The 15,209-nt window shown below is 40.3% G+C and overlaps 2 long non-coding RNA genes across 2 annotated transcripts in view; one reads left to right on the plus strand and one right to left on the minus strand.

Annotated features, from left to right (window-relative positions):
- Positions 1 to 15,209, plus strand: part of LOC137236912 (uncharacterized) — a 429,807-nt gene that overhangs the window by 407,659 nt on the left and 6,939 nt on the right. The gene's annotated exons all lie outside the window — the stretch shown is intronic.
- LOC137236913 (uncharacterized) lies at positions 13 to 1,353 on the minus strand. Its single transcript, XR_010948706.1, has 3 exons — positions 1,240 to 1,353; positions 728 to 1,182; positions 13 to 323 (listed from the first exon to the last, which is right to left on the minus strand). It is a non-coding gene; the product is annotated as an uncharacterized lncRNA (long non-coding RNA).

A 15,209-nucleotide genomic window follows, 5' to 3' on the forward strand; every position in this document is an offset into this window, starting at 1 on the left:
AAACATACCTCAGCATTTTGAGATTTGGCGATGTCGACTAGAGTTGCACGGCTGGATGTAGAATATCCAATAGTTTCATAATGGTTGCCCCATTTGAAATTGTAGCCTTACCACAGGAATCAACAATATGCTTGTCCATACTGCAATGTAGTGCGTACAGCGTCCACAATTGAATGCGATATGAGTTGAGGTTTATCTTGAGAGCTATCGGTACCCAAACATTTTTTACACAAAAACTCATGTACCCAAAACAAGTTCAGGACGTTCATATTTATCGACACGCTGTCCGTCGTGGCCCAAATGTTGGAAATATTCAGTTGGTACTGTTGAGAAAAAATATGAATCAATGAACACAAGTAAAAGTGAAAGACTTTTTTTACCATCTGTTTGGAGACCAAAACTATATCCGCGCAAAATACTTTTACCCACAGTTTTTCTTGTGGGTACTACAAAATCATCAAAACAAAAACAACCACATGCAAATTTTAAATTTTGTTTGCAAATATCTCCGAAACGAAATAAAATTTTGAACTTGCTCCTTCGGATTCCTGATCCTGGGTGCAAAGCTCGTCTTTTGACACCTCTCCTGATATTTTTGGACGAGGTTTAGCAATTGCGAGCTAAACTAAACCATTACCATATACACATATGTACAAACATGCGTGCGTACGTACTAATAACAATAATCCCTTCTTATATTATGTATATTTCATACTATTGTACTCACTTGTAATTAAATTATTCAACGATGGTATACCTCCGAATTCCTGGTGCCTGCTTCACCAGAGCAATTCGAAGGCGACGTCGCTGCCAATGCCAATTGCGAATTCCTTCTTTCTTAATTTTACTTTAATTAAATGTAGACAATTTTCAGTCGGCACTAATATACTGATATTTTCTATTATTTTTTGCACAAAAATATCACGATTATAGTTTTTCAATATTTCCGCTGATTATTTGCTGGTGGACGCCATAAATGGCGTTTGTTGCGTCGCTATTTGCAGCTCACAAATCTGTTTAATAGCATTTAATATTTATAATTTTTTCTTTTTCTATTGTCCATTCAATTTTCGATGGGCAACAACACACTAGTCACGCAATAGAATTTGTATTATTTTTCTATCGTTTTCATTTTTATTTAATTAAAAAACTACTAAAATTTTCCACCGCTAGTACGGAAAGCTGAAAACAAATGGGGGATTCGCAGAAAATTTTTTTGACGTATTTGATGGTACGTACCATGTAAGAAAAGGCAAGCATATATGAATCGGACATATCAATTAAGCCATCTCATTTTTTCATACTAACAATTGTGGAAAATGTGGGATATTTTGTTGTTGGTCGCCATTTTCGGTCACTTGATTTTTGCTGGGTATATGAAATATCTTGTACGCGTCTATGACGCGAAGCGTCGTGTACACCCTGCCTTAGTTGACACACTTGGTACACAATCATGGCGCAACGATACAAGGTGGCAGCATGGGACAGCTGATTATAAACTTTTTTTATTTGAATTGATACATCAACTTCCGGGGCAGTACGATATTGACATTTGTCCACCGAATTTATAAAAACAAAGTACATCAAATTTTTATTTATCACCCCTATTATGAATTTTCATACGATAGACAATAAACGCTTGCTAGCGTATCGTAAAAAATCAGGTTTGATATTGCGATGTTCACACGCCCGATAGATGTACTATTTTGAATGACAGCAAAGTTTTGTTTACAAATTTTTGTGAATCTATACGAAACAGATAGCAAAACAAAACGTAAATACTAAAAATTCAATTGTTTTGTACGTAAAAGTGGCAAAAGTTTTTAAAACCTGTAATAATAAAATGTTTTCTGCAACCTCTGTTGCCTTTTTTATAAACTCAAATGAACAAATTGACGAAACTTGCATAGAGGTCATAGAAAGAAGAAAATTGAGAGATGCTTCCAATCTTCTTGAAATGAACTCTACCAGGAAGGTTTGTCCCAGTTTAAGGTTTCTTGCCCAGGGTGTTGCAAAAGAGTGTTGAGGCTTTAGTTTGATTCTTTTGGTTTTTTTAATAATTTTATATTTACTTTTATTTAAATAGCTCCCAACGTATCGTGCAAAAATTTATGAACGATAGCTAGCGTAGAAAATTGAACAGCTGGCGCGGTAGTTAGCGTATGGCAATACCACGATAAACGCTAACGATCGGATTTCACACGCTAGAATTTATTTCATAATACTGTCACGGATATTAGCATCACTAAGCTATACCATCACTAAGGCGATGCTAAGGCCATTCTAAGCGATATTTACGTCAATAATCAAATCATGTATACACATATATAAGGCAGCCGAGAGATGTCACACACAGATGCATTTACTTATACGCCTATGTGTGCGCGAGAGACTGTAAACTACAAACATTCACATCAATAATTCAATCATTACGTATCTACATAAACGTGTAAATAATTGCGTCTACACATATGTACCATATACGAATACGAGCAGCGGAGAGTCAACCCACTAACACATGCATATATCTGAGAAGTTTGAGAGCTACTGGACTAGTAGATTCTGGAAGCGCCTAAAAGATGTATAAAATTGTGCAATTTTAGTTATAGCTGAGAAGTTTGAGAGCTCATGGACAATGCTAGTAGATTCTAGAAAAATGCGAACGAGGAAACCAAAGAGTATAAAAGGCGACAGATGAAGAGGCTCTGTAATTCAGTTTGAGTTGAGCTATCAATCAGTTTGATTAAGCACGAGATCTGGCGGCCAATAGTAGAGTTTCATTTGAGTTATCAATCAGTTTGGTTATTAAGCCAGCGAGTAGCAAAGTATAAGTGTTATTGTGAAGTACTTTAATAAAGGCCATTTTTCCATTATTCAATATTGGAGTTATTTATTCAACAGTTTAGAGATTCGAACTTAGCAGAGGACTGCAAATAAGAGGATTTGCAGCAAATTCGTTACAATTGGTGTCAGAAGAGGAATTGTTGAATAAATTCCGAAGGTTGGGAATACAACTTGGACATGGCAAAGTTCAGTGAATTGAAGATCCAGCAATTGAAAAAGGAGTTGGAGAACCGTGTTTTAAATACAACTGGCAATAAGATCGAACTTCAAGCACGGCTACGAGAGGTAATGGAGTCGCAAGGAATTGATGTGGACGAGTTTGTCTTTTATCCTGATGGGGACGAAACAACAACAAAAATTGAAGAGAAAAACGAAACATCGCAGACAGTTACGAGCACTGACTTGAACATGATATTGGCTGCAATAACTGCTCAAACATCGACAGTGGCATCTCAGCTGGAATCGCAGGAGACACGTTTAACATCCAAGATGGAAGAACAGAAAACGTATATGTCATCTCAACTAGAAGAACAGAAAACGTATATGTCATCACAGATGGAATCCCAAGAGACACGTATAACATCAAAGATTGAAGCACAAGAAACGCGAATTTCGGAAATGTCAGCACAAATTTCAGCACAGATATCATCTCAGATCTCCACACAACTAGAAGAGCAGGAAGTCCGTATATCATCTAAACTGGAAGCGCATATGGAAGAAAAACTAACCCAGTTTCATGAAGGCTTCAGTGGTCGACAGGATAAAATCGAGGCCGAGGTGGATGCTTTGAGAGGACGTATCGAGCAGTTACAAATAAATCGTCCAGCAGTTTCAGCGAGTAATCCAAAGGTAAAAACACCATCCTTTGACTGTTCTGTTCCTTTCCAGGTCTTTAAGCTACAGTTTGAGAAGACCGCAGCAGTGAACAACTGGAATGTGGAAGATAAAGTTGCCGCACTCTTCGTAGCATTGAAAGGACCAGCTGCCGAAATCTTATAGACTATTCCAGAGTACGAACGGAACAGTTATGACGCGTTGATGCTGTAGAACGGCGATACGGAAGCGAACACAGGAAACAGATATTTCAAATAGAATTGCAAAACCGCTACCAAAAAGCTAACGAGACTTTGCAGGAGTTTGCTTCGGATATTGAAAGATTGGCTCATCTTGCAAATGCGGATGCACCCGTGGAATACACGGAAAGAGTGAAGATCCAGAGTTTTATAAATGGCATACGAGATGTGGAAACGAAGCGGGCTACATATGCGAATCCAAAACTAACATTTACTGAAACGGTATCGCATGCACTGATTCAGGAAACAGCGTCGCTTCTGTGTAAGCCAGTTTTCAAAGCACGCCGTGTGGAAGTAGAAAGGCCAGAGTGGGTAGACACAATTTTGGAAGCACTGAAGGGATCTCAACAGAAGAATGCCGGAGTTATTAAATGTTTCAAAGGAAGTCCGGTCACATTGCCCGTCATTGCGATCTTGATCCTAGTAGTTCAAACAATGGGGGTGGCCGTAAACGCAAAGCTGGAGGAAATGAGCAAGAGCGTGTCGGATGTAAAGAACGAAAACTTGCCCCTGCTATTGAATGTCCTGTGATATCTGTGTCGCAAATTGGAAGGAAATCAAGCAGTCTTACCATCAGAGGGAATGTGGATGGCAAAGAACATGTACTGGCTTTAAATACGGGCGCATCTCATTCCTTGATTCGATCTGATTTGGTCTACAGGAGAGTAAAGTCATTACCTGGAGCAAGGTTGCGTACGGTCACAGGCGAGTATAATCAAGTCCAAGGCGAAGTGGTATGTGAGGTATTAATTGGAAAAGTCATGGTTCTACACAAATTCGTTGTGGCGGAGATCGTTGATAAAGTCATATTGGGAGTGGACTTCTTGGTTGACCATGACATCAGGATCGATATGCGGAGAAAAATTATGCGCTATAAGAACCAGGACATACCACTTAACTTTAGTTTGGAAAAAGGGTTCAGCAGTAATCGGGTACTGGTGGAAACGACTCGACAAAGACCACGAAAGTCAAAGGCAAAGGTTGATAGATCGAATGGGCCAAATAAATCAAAATCAAAAGTACCTGCCAGAGAAACACTGGCATTGACAAAACCTAAAAGACGCAGGAAAACGAAGCAACGAATTTCCGAGAAAGAATGCGAGGGTAGTTTCAAGCCAGAGCGCACTACTGTGGGAAAACGTGTGAACGATATTGATTATGCAAAGCAAATCCGTCCAGCGCAAGCTCTACGAAGTAGTTCATCGGCCAAACAACAGAGTGTGAAGGAACGAACCAGGGTATTAAGTGGTACGATGAAACACAGGTACCATGAGAACAATAATTCGAAAGGTTTTTGGTCGGGAGATTTGGTGCTGCTATACAACCCGCAACGAAAAAAAGGTTTGTGCCCGAAATTGCAGTGTAACTGGGAAGGCCCATACAAAGTTGTAAAACGGATCAACGATGTAGTATACCGCATACAAACCACTACCAAACCACGAACCAAAATGAAAGTGGTTCATTTGGAGAGATCATCAGCGTTCAGATCGAGAGATTTGTCTGATCGGCCGATCAGACTTAGGTGGAGGGCAGTGTCACGGATATTAGCATCACTAAGCTATACCATCACTAAGGCGATGCTAAGGCCTTGCTAAGCGATATTTACGTCAATAATCAAATCATGTATACACATATATAAGGCAGCCGAGAGATGTCACACACAGATGCATTTACTTATACGCCTCTGTGTGCGCGAGAGACTGTAAACTACAAACATTCACATCAATAATTCAATCATTATGTATCTACATAAATGAATAAATAATTGTGTCTACACATCCCTGCAAAAATCGTGTGGCCAAAAACACACACAGCCACACGAACTTTTGACAGGGGTGACGATTTAGAATGAAAAATTCTCCAAATGAAATAGCATGTTAACAAATTTAGCTTTCCCACAATGTATCGTGCTCTATGGCACCTATTATCTTTATAGGGATAGCAAAATACGTAATTTTTGCGTGCAAAAAAATCCGCCATTTCTAATTCAGCAGAGACAGCAAAACATTTGGTGGTGGAAAATTTTTTCAATTTTGAGAGTTTTAAGTGGAATATCTCCGAAAAGATTTAAAATTAAGAGGGAGTTCTCCAGATCACAAATATATATATTTTACAGTGCGCAAACTTATAATTTAAAAGTTATTTGGTGTTAAAGTTTGCAAATTTCTATACAAATTTTATATGTGTATACGTATATATATGTGGCAGAGCACAGCTTTGTAATGTCATAAATAATATATATATATAACTTAACAAGGGGGCAGACACACTTACTTGTAAGAATGTGCTGACACCACACTTCAACAAACACAAGCAAAGCCAACGATCCGATATCATATTGTGTAAGCAGACAAAATGCAATCAATGGGAACTGCAGCGTAAGCGATATGATATGCGGACAAAATGCAAGCCGTGTGATTCGCCACGCAAGCGAAAAAATATTATTTTGGCCAACCGTGGGAAGTGCAATGTCAGCAATTATGAAATCACTTAGATTAATGTAGAAGCTTAGAGTTTAGGTTAAGTGAATGATAAAGTCAGTCTGTTTTTGACATTGAACGGAAATAAATGGTAAATATTGTTAAGCGGAAAAACCTATTTTTATTTGGATCTTTTCAGGTTGCAATGGGGCCGCGGGGCGGCCCCCAACTTTAACTTTTTGGAGCCCTAGTCCTTGGGCTCCTTAACTGGCGCCCGAGCAGGGACCCACTGGCAAGTGGGTCCTTCAAAAAGGACCTCCTTAAATGTGAGGTCCATAGTGATTAGTGACAAAGTGATAGTGATAGTGGAGTGCTAAGAAAAAAAAAATAATAGAAATTTTACCGATAAAGGAATAAAAAAATATAGAGAGGCAAGACCTCAGCTTAGATAATTTAAGGCTTGTACAGCCAATAACGAAATTACCAAAACCGAGATTCACCTTCGAGGGGACCCTCCGGTTATAACGATAGCTTAACTCTGCGATTCCCTTCGGGACCCTCCAGGGTATAAAAGCTCCTCTCCCCAGGAGAGGTAAAACGAATAATAAAAAAAACAAGTGAATAACAAAAAGTTGAGTGAAAAGTGATGCTACACGCAGTAAATTACTACGTCCAATCCTAAAAGCCCTCAGAGGGCTATACAGGAATAATACTAAAAGAAGCGAGCCTGTGACCCCTAAGATCCTCTGGCGCGCGAATAAAATTCAACACGAAAATTTAAACATTTTATAAGTGAATTATCCTACGGCCCCACTATTGCTATTCCAAGTGCACGTATAATCACACTGGCTGGGTGAGTCCGTATACCTATACTTCTAGGACGGACCTCACCATACCAAAGGCCGAAAAATGGTTAACGACTCCTGTGACCGTGTCATGTACACAAAATTTTTTTTTTTGCAATATGCAACTTGCCGCTCCCTTCAGGATACGGCAAAAATTTCCTTCTGAAAAAGTTAACCCGAGCGTACACATAAGAACACACTTGGGCCGGCTTTAAAAGTTAACCCGAGCGTACACATAAGAACACACTTGGGCCGGCTTATCCTTTTGTGGAGTTTCCAGGGTACACATCAGCACACACTGGAAACGGTCACTCGTTACTTGCGATACTTTCAGCGTACCCATAAGAACACGCTAAAGATTCGCAATATGTCCAGGGCGTTGTAGAGCAACTGTGCCTTAGTAGGTTGCCTTCAATCTGATTGTCGACGACTAAAAAGGAGTGACACAGCCTCCCCTGACCAAAACCATAATTATTTAAAGACTAATGTACTGTGAAACGCCAACTTGGTACATGTCGCCGTTGCCATAAGAACACGGTAAAAGTTTCACAAATGTAACTAAAGTCCTCTTTTTCTTTGCAGGAAACTGTCAAAGTGTAAGGACAACCTTAAAACTAAAACAAAAAACAAATAAATCGTCTGTGCTATAAGGACTATCCCGCCAGGTGATCGCGAACGCCAGTAAGTAACACAAAAAAAATAATAAAAAACAATTTTTAAAGAGCCACCGTGTGCCAAACTAAAATTTAAAAATATATTTTTTAATCTCAAACTAAAATTTTTTTTTTCTGAAATGGACGCTTTAGCCACGAAAGTTAATGAACTTAATGGGGGCATTAATGCTCTGCTCGAGCAGATTAGGCGGCTTGAGACACGCCTTGGGGGTATAGAAAGCAACGGTGTTGCTCTGAACTCTAGGCTAGGGGAAATTGAATGCAATAACGCGAGTTTAGAACAAAATCTTGCCAGAATCGATGAGCGATTGGGAAGAGTAGAACAGGGTGGCGTAAGAACGCAGCCACAGGGGGTATTGGCAGCGGTGCGAACACCACTGTCGGAGCAAGACCTAAAGGATATTGGCAGACTCCCCGACTGCGTGAAGGAGCTGCAAGTTTTTGAAGGCAGCCCTTCTCAATACATCTCTTGGGTTCACAGCGTTGAAGGAATTCTGTCGGACTACGATATCGTCAAGGAAAGGCCCCTGTATCGTGCCATCCTGCAACATATTAGGCAGAAAATCCGTGGCTTTCCCGATGCAGCACTGGTAGCGTATAATGTTTTCGATAGCGATTGGGTAGAAATAAAAAGGGTATTAGCACTGCATTACGCAGACAAAAGGGACATTAGGACTTTAGAGCACCAACTGAATCAGCTAGCTCAGAGAGGTTCAAAACAAGATGATTTCTACGCAACGGTCAATCATCAGTTGTCTCTAATAGTGAACAAAATCAAGTGCGATGACTATAGCCAGGAAACCGTGTCGGTCCTTGTGGAAACGTACCGTAACAGGGCACTCGATGTTTTCATTCGGGGCCTCAGTCCAGAATTGTCACGTATGCTTATAGTGCAGAAGCCAAAAACACTGCCAGAAGCGTACACGGCCTGCCTTGACATCCAGAACCTAACGTTAAGGAACACAATAGTCCATGCAAACACTCCAAATAGAGTAGTTGTCCCCACCAATACCCTGTCGCAAGTTACTCAGATACCACCGTTACCTCCTCGATCACGGTCTACATACAACTGGACGAATCGGAACAATACTCAAGGGAATGGCCGGTCATCCTACAACAGATTCCAAGGCAATCAAGGGACGAACACCGCACCTCCTGCTAGACCCGCAGCCCCAAGACCTGCGGAAAGAATGGATGTCGACGACAGTGTTCAAACCAGACAGGTGAACTACATGAACCGACCGACGAATTACAACGCCTTCAAAAGGGGACCTGCATCATCGATTGAAAAGATGCCCAAACAGCAGAGGCTCTACAACATGGAAGCCAACAGCGCAGATGTAGAAAGCGGACCTTCGACGTATGCTGAATCGACAGAAGACAACTTCCAGCAGGTAAATTTTATGGCGGACGGGCCACCAGCCTATTTCATATGAGCACTACCGCGCAATCCAGTATACCCTATCTCACTTGTTTGACACCAAACAAAGTAGCCCTAAAGTTCTTAGTTGACACAGGGGCAAATAAAAATTTTATAAAACCTGAATTGGCAACTAATACAGTCCCAGTCAATCCACCTTTCTCAGTAACCACCGTAGCGGGACCTGTAGTAATAAACAAAAAAATCAGCGGGAGATTTTTCCAAAATGCTGGTAACGAAGCTATGGTGACCTTTTACGCACTTCCTGGTTTAAGCTCGTTTGATGGGATAATAGGCGATGACACCCTCAAAGAACTGGGTGCCGTCATAGACAGGAAAAAACATGTCCTTACAATAGATCCCAATATAAGGATTCCGCTCAAAAACAAAGTCGTAGGAAGCCTAAATTTTTTCGAAACTGACGATATACCCGACGCAATTCTCCCAAGCCTAAAAGCCATGAGAGAAAAGTATTCTCATTTGTTCGGTCCACTTAACATCAAATCAAATATTAAAACCACAGTTCGAGCTGAGATAAAGACTACCACGAATGAGCCCATATACACGAAAAGTTACCCATATCCTGCAAACAGGAGGGAAGAGGTAGAAAAACAAATTACTGAGTTGCTTGAAGAAGGAATTATACGACCATCCAAAAGCCCGTACAATTCTCCTATTTGGGTAGTTCCGAAAAAACCCAAACCCTCTGGTGAAAAGCAGTATAGAATGGTAGTGGACTTCAAACGTCTGAATGCAGTCACCGTGCCAGACGCCTATTCTATCCCAGATATTAATGCAACGCTGGCCAGTTCAGGGAACGCAAAATATTTCACAACTATAGATCTGACCTCAGGCTTTCACCAAATCACAATGGAAGACACAGATATACCCAAAACAGCGTTTTCAACGATGAATGGAAAGTACGAATTTCTGAGATTACCTTTTGGGTTAAAAAACGCTCCGGCTATATTCCAGCGAATGACTGATGACGTTCTTAAAGAGTATATAGGGAGGATATGCTACGTGTATATCGACGACATTATTGTCTTTGGAAAAAGTACCGACGAACATTTAGTAAATTTAGAGATAGTGTTTAAACGGCTTGCGGGTGCTAATTTGAGAGTGAATTTGGAAAAAACTAAGTTTATGAGAACGGAAGTAGAATTTCTGGGATAGGTAATAACATCCGACGGGATGAAGGCCGATCCTTCAAAGGTCCAAGCTATAGAGAACCTCTCACCCCCAGAAACGCTTAAGGAACTAAAAAGCTTTTTGAGAATGACGTCGTATTACCGAAAGTTCATTCGAGATTACGCTAAGGTTGCTAAACCCTTGACCAATCTCACACGCGGTGAGAATTCGCAGGTCAAGGCAAACCAATCTAGAAGAGTGCGTATCAAAATGAATTCCGAGGCCCTTCAGGCCTTCGATACTCTAAAAAAACTACTCGTTTCCTCAGATATTCTCGCATTTCCAGATTTCGAAAAACCGTTCAACCTTACCACCGACGCCTCAAACTATGCCATTGGTGGGGTGCTATCCCAAGGAGAAACAGGGAAAGATCGACCCATCGCCTACATCTCAAGATCTTTAAGCAGAACAGAGGAAAACTATGCCACAAACGAGAAGGAAATGTTGGCTATAGTTTGGGCTCTAGACAACTTGAGATCCTACCTCTATGGGGCGAAAAAAGTTAGAATTTTCACTGACCACCAGCCTCTCACTTTTGCGTTAGGAAGTCGAAACTATAACGCCAAGTTGAAGAGGTGGAAGGCTAGAATAGAAGAGTATAACCACGAATTGATTTACACTCCTGGTAAATCGAATGTCGTGGCGGATGCTCTCTCCAGAATTCCATGCCAGGCAAACCATTTGACAGCACCATCGGAACCCAACGATGCACCAACAGAAGCTAGAAGTGACGAGGGGACAGCTCACAGTGCTGAACAGGATTCTTCGGACCTTATTCCACACGTTGAAGCCCCCTTGAACGTTTTCCGAAACCAAATAATTTTTACGGAGGGGAATGCAATGACTTGTGTTGAAAACCCACATCCAGGATTCACTCGTCATTATGTGAGACTAGATGTAATTGAAAAGTCCAGCTTAACCGAAGCCTTGAAGAAACGCCTAAACCCGGCACTCATAAATGGAATAAAGATTCCAGAAAGTTACTTACAACTCCTACAAGAAGTATATATAGAAAATTTCCTTTTATACAAAATTAGGATAACTCAGAGGGTGGTCGAGGATGTGGCCAACGAGGATAGGATTTGCGGTATAATAGAGACAGAACATAGGAGGGCCCATAGAAACTCAAAAGAAAATAGGGAAGAAATCTTGGAAAAGTATTATTTTCCCAAAATGGCTAGTAAGATAAAAAATTTCACTTCTAACTGTGAAACCTGCCTTGCTAACAAGTATGATAGGCATCCGGCAGTACCACCGATAAAAGAGACCCCAGTGCCGAAATATCCATGCGAAATAGTGCATGTGGACATTTTTGAAATTCAAGGGGAGAAATTTTTATCTGGCATAGACAAATTTTCAAAATTTGCCAAGCTTTTTCACATTAAAAATAAAGCGTCCGTCACTATCCTCGCTAAGCTAGCCAAAGTAATACACTATTTCACAACTCCTAAAATGATAGTCACCGACAATGAGAGGGGATTTATGACTCCATTGGTATGTAACTACATAAGAGGTTTGGGAATCGAACTATATCAGACTCCAATTCAAAGAAGTGAAGTAAACGGCCAGATCGAAAAATTCCACTCTACCATTATTGAGATTTATCGGTGCCTCCGGAAAGAAATTAATAACGCTAGACCAAAGGAATTGGTGTATATTGCTGTCGATCGTTACAACACAACAATACACTCTGTAACGAAGAGGAAGCCTAGCGACATATTTTTCAACAGAACCGAAAGAATTAACTACCAAGGCCTAACCAACTTCAGAAGTAGGGTCCACAAGGAGATCAGGGAACAAATCAAGAGAAACCAGGAGTTAAGAAATCTCCGATTGAATAAAAAAAGGAAAAGAGCTAAGGAATTTAGGCCAGGAGATGAGATTTACGTCAGGGATAAACAGATAAAATCAAAACAAAAGGCACTTTACAAAAAGGAAACGGTTGGTAAAGACAATACAGTGACATTGCTCACAGACACTGGCAAAAGGATTCATAAAGCGCAGATAAAAAATACGCCAACATCAAAAAAAAAAAAAAGATAATAAGGTCACCACGGGAAGTCAACAACAAAAAGATGTCCCAATAAGGGACCCAAAGATTTGAAATTGTATAGCACAGACGACGCGAAAAAGGCGTCAATTTCAAGATCAAAGATCTTTTCTATAACAAACCACATAAGCGATTAAAGAGACAACATAAAATATTGCAAAAAACAAAAAAAAAAACAACAACAACAAAAATACAAAAAAACAGAGGAAACGATTTTTCGTTTAAAAAATTTTTTAATGAAGCAATATCTGCCCACAAGAATATTAATTACACGCTTAATAAAAGAGGCAAAAAAAAAAGAAATTTTTTTCTTAAGAAATCTGCCCACAACAAAAAACTAATTATGCGCTTACTAAAAAAGGCAAATTAGACAAATAGAAAAAAAAAAAAAAAAACATAAAAAACTTTAAAGAAGGGGGTAAAGAGGAAACATTTCAGTAATTCTTAGAAATATTATCCTCTTTCCTCAGCTTCTTTACCACGAGTTTTTGTAAGGCGGCAGGATCCAAGGGTAGTAGCCTTTAACGCTACCTTTCAAACAAAAGTAAAGAATTACAAACTACCTCCCTTTCATATCCATGCTCTCGGATCCTGTGGACCTTCCAAGTACCACGATGGGTAGCCGGGGACGGTGGTAGGATATAGGAATACATTTAAACGCAACAAAAAACACATAAATAAAATAATAAAATTCAAAAAAGCACACAAAAAATTTAATTTTTTTTTTAACTCTTCCCTTAGTGTGGAAAGATTTTTTTATTATACAATAGAATGTTCTTTAAATAATAATAATAAAAGGAAAAAATACAAAAGAAAACAAGATTTACATTATGTAACCATTTATTATTAGTTCACCGTCCCTGGGATAAATAATAAAAGTGCCTAAAAACAAAAAATGGTCAATACTAATCTTACCAACACTAATGAGTTTTTTTTCTCTCCACAATGGAACACAGTTTATTTTTAATATCTGGCGCGTACGGCCTCAACATCTACAATTATGGCTCCCCACTAGTAACTATTGAGCACGGGCGTGGTTGGATCCTGAACGGATACTTCAGTTTAGTCCATGTGGTCGACCTAAACTACTTCAACATGGCTTTGGTCAAATTGATGGAGTCAACAGAGCACGATATTACAAGCAGGGCTGTGCGGACTGTGCTACAATTCCACCTAAATCAAACTAAGCTGCGTCTCAACGAACTACAAATAAGCAAATCACGAAGGGTACGTTCCATTGACTGGATTGGTTCAGCATAGAAGTGGATAGCTGGGTCTCCAGATGCAGCGGATTGGGACTATATTCTTCGAAGCATTAATAACGTGATAATAAACAACAATCACCAGTACCGGGTCAACGAAAAACTATTCAACGGTACCCGCGAGGCAATCGAGAAAGCAAACGAAGCGATGCTCCACATTAACGCTATAAGCAAAAACATTAGCGAGGAGAATATCGAACTACTTGACCTAAGCAAAGTCCTTATCTTGAAGGAACAGGTGTCAGAAGTCGTCCAAGCGTGCCAAATGGCGAAATCTGGCGTAATCAACACAAATCTTCTTGATCGAGACGAGATTGGAAGGCTCATAATGGAGGAAGATTCCCTACCATATCAGAACACCATTGAAGCCATAGAGTACGGGTCGGCCTCCGTGTATTCAAACGGTAGCACACTTTTGTACGTACTCTCAATGCCAAAGGTAAAACCAGATGGCTACCGACTCCTAATAACACGGGCCGCTGTTATAAAAGGACAACACGTTGACCTCAGCTATAAAAAAATGCTAATAAACGAAGTTGAAACGTTCGGGGTGACCGAGGATTGCCCTTCGATCAGCAACACAACAATTTGCTCTCCCAAATCCCTGACTAAACTACGGGAAAACGGGTGCCTAGCTAGGCTAGTTAAAGGTGGCGATGCCAAATGCCGCTTTGAACCAGACAACACCAAAACCGTCGAGATGATCACAGACTCAACAATATTTGTTACAAACTTTGAAGGCCTATTACAAGGGAAGAACTACTCCACAACCCTAAATGGAACGTACGTCATTATTTTGAACAACGAAACAGTCACGGTGGGAAATCAAACATTCACCAGCAGATCAGTACGCACAGCGCAGGCCCTGCCACCGCCCTTGGTAAACATCACGAGCGAAGGACTAAAATTGAACCTTAACTACATTCACGGCCTGAGCATGGAAAATATTAATCAGCTTAAACAACTTGGCAATAATTTTCACTTTTCGCTAATTTTTGACGCACTTGCCTTGGCCGTTCTAGCAGCCGTATGCTACATTATCTGGAGAAAACTCACTACTACAATCAACTTTCCTAGACTAAATCAGACCACAGATCAGGACCAGCCAAGCCATGCAAAGGATCCTTCTGAAAAAGGAGCTCATCTGCGGGACGCAGATGTTTAAAGGGGGGGTACTTAACAAGGGGGCAGACACACTTACTTGTAAGAATGTGCTGACACCATACTTCAACAAACACAAGCAAAGCCAACGATCCGATATCATATTGTGTAAGCAGACAAAATGCAATCCATGGGAACTGCAGCGTAAGCGATATGATATGCGGACAAAATGCAAGCCGTGTGATTCGCCACGCAAGCGAAAAAATATTATTTTGGCCAACCGTGGGAAGTGCAGTGTCAGCAATTATGAAATCACTTAGATTAATGTA

The sequence above is a fragment of the Eurosta solidaginis genome, chromosome 1, assembly GCF_040869045.1.
Source record: "Eurosta solidaginis isolate ZX-2024a chromosome 1, ASM4086904v1, whole genome shotgun sequence".
Taxonomy (NCBI): Eukaryota; Metazoa; Arthropoda; class Insecta; order Diptera; family Tephritidae; genus Eurosta; species Eurosta solidaginis.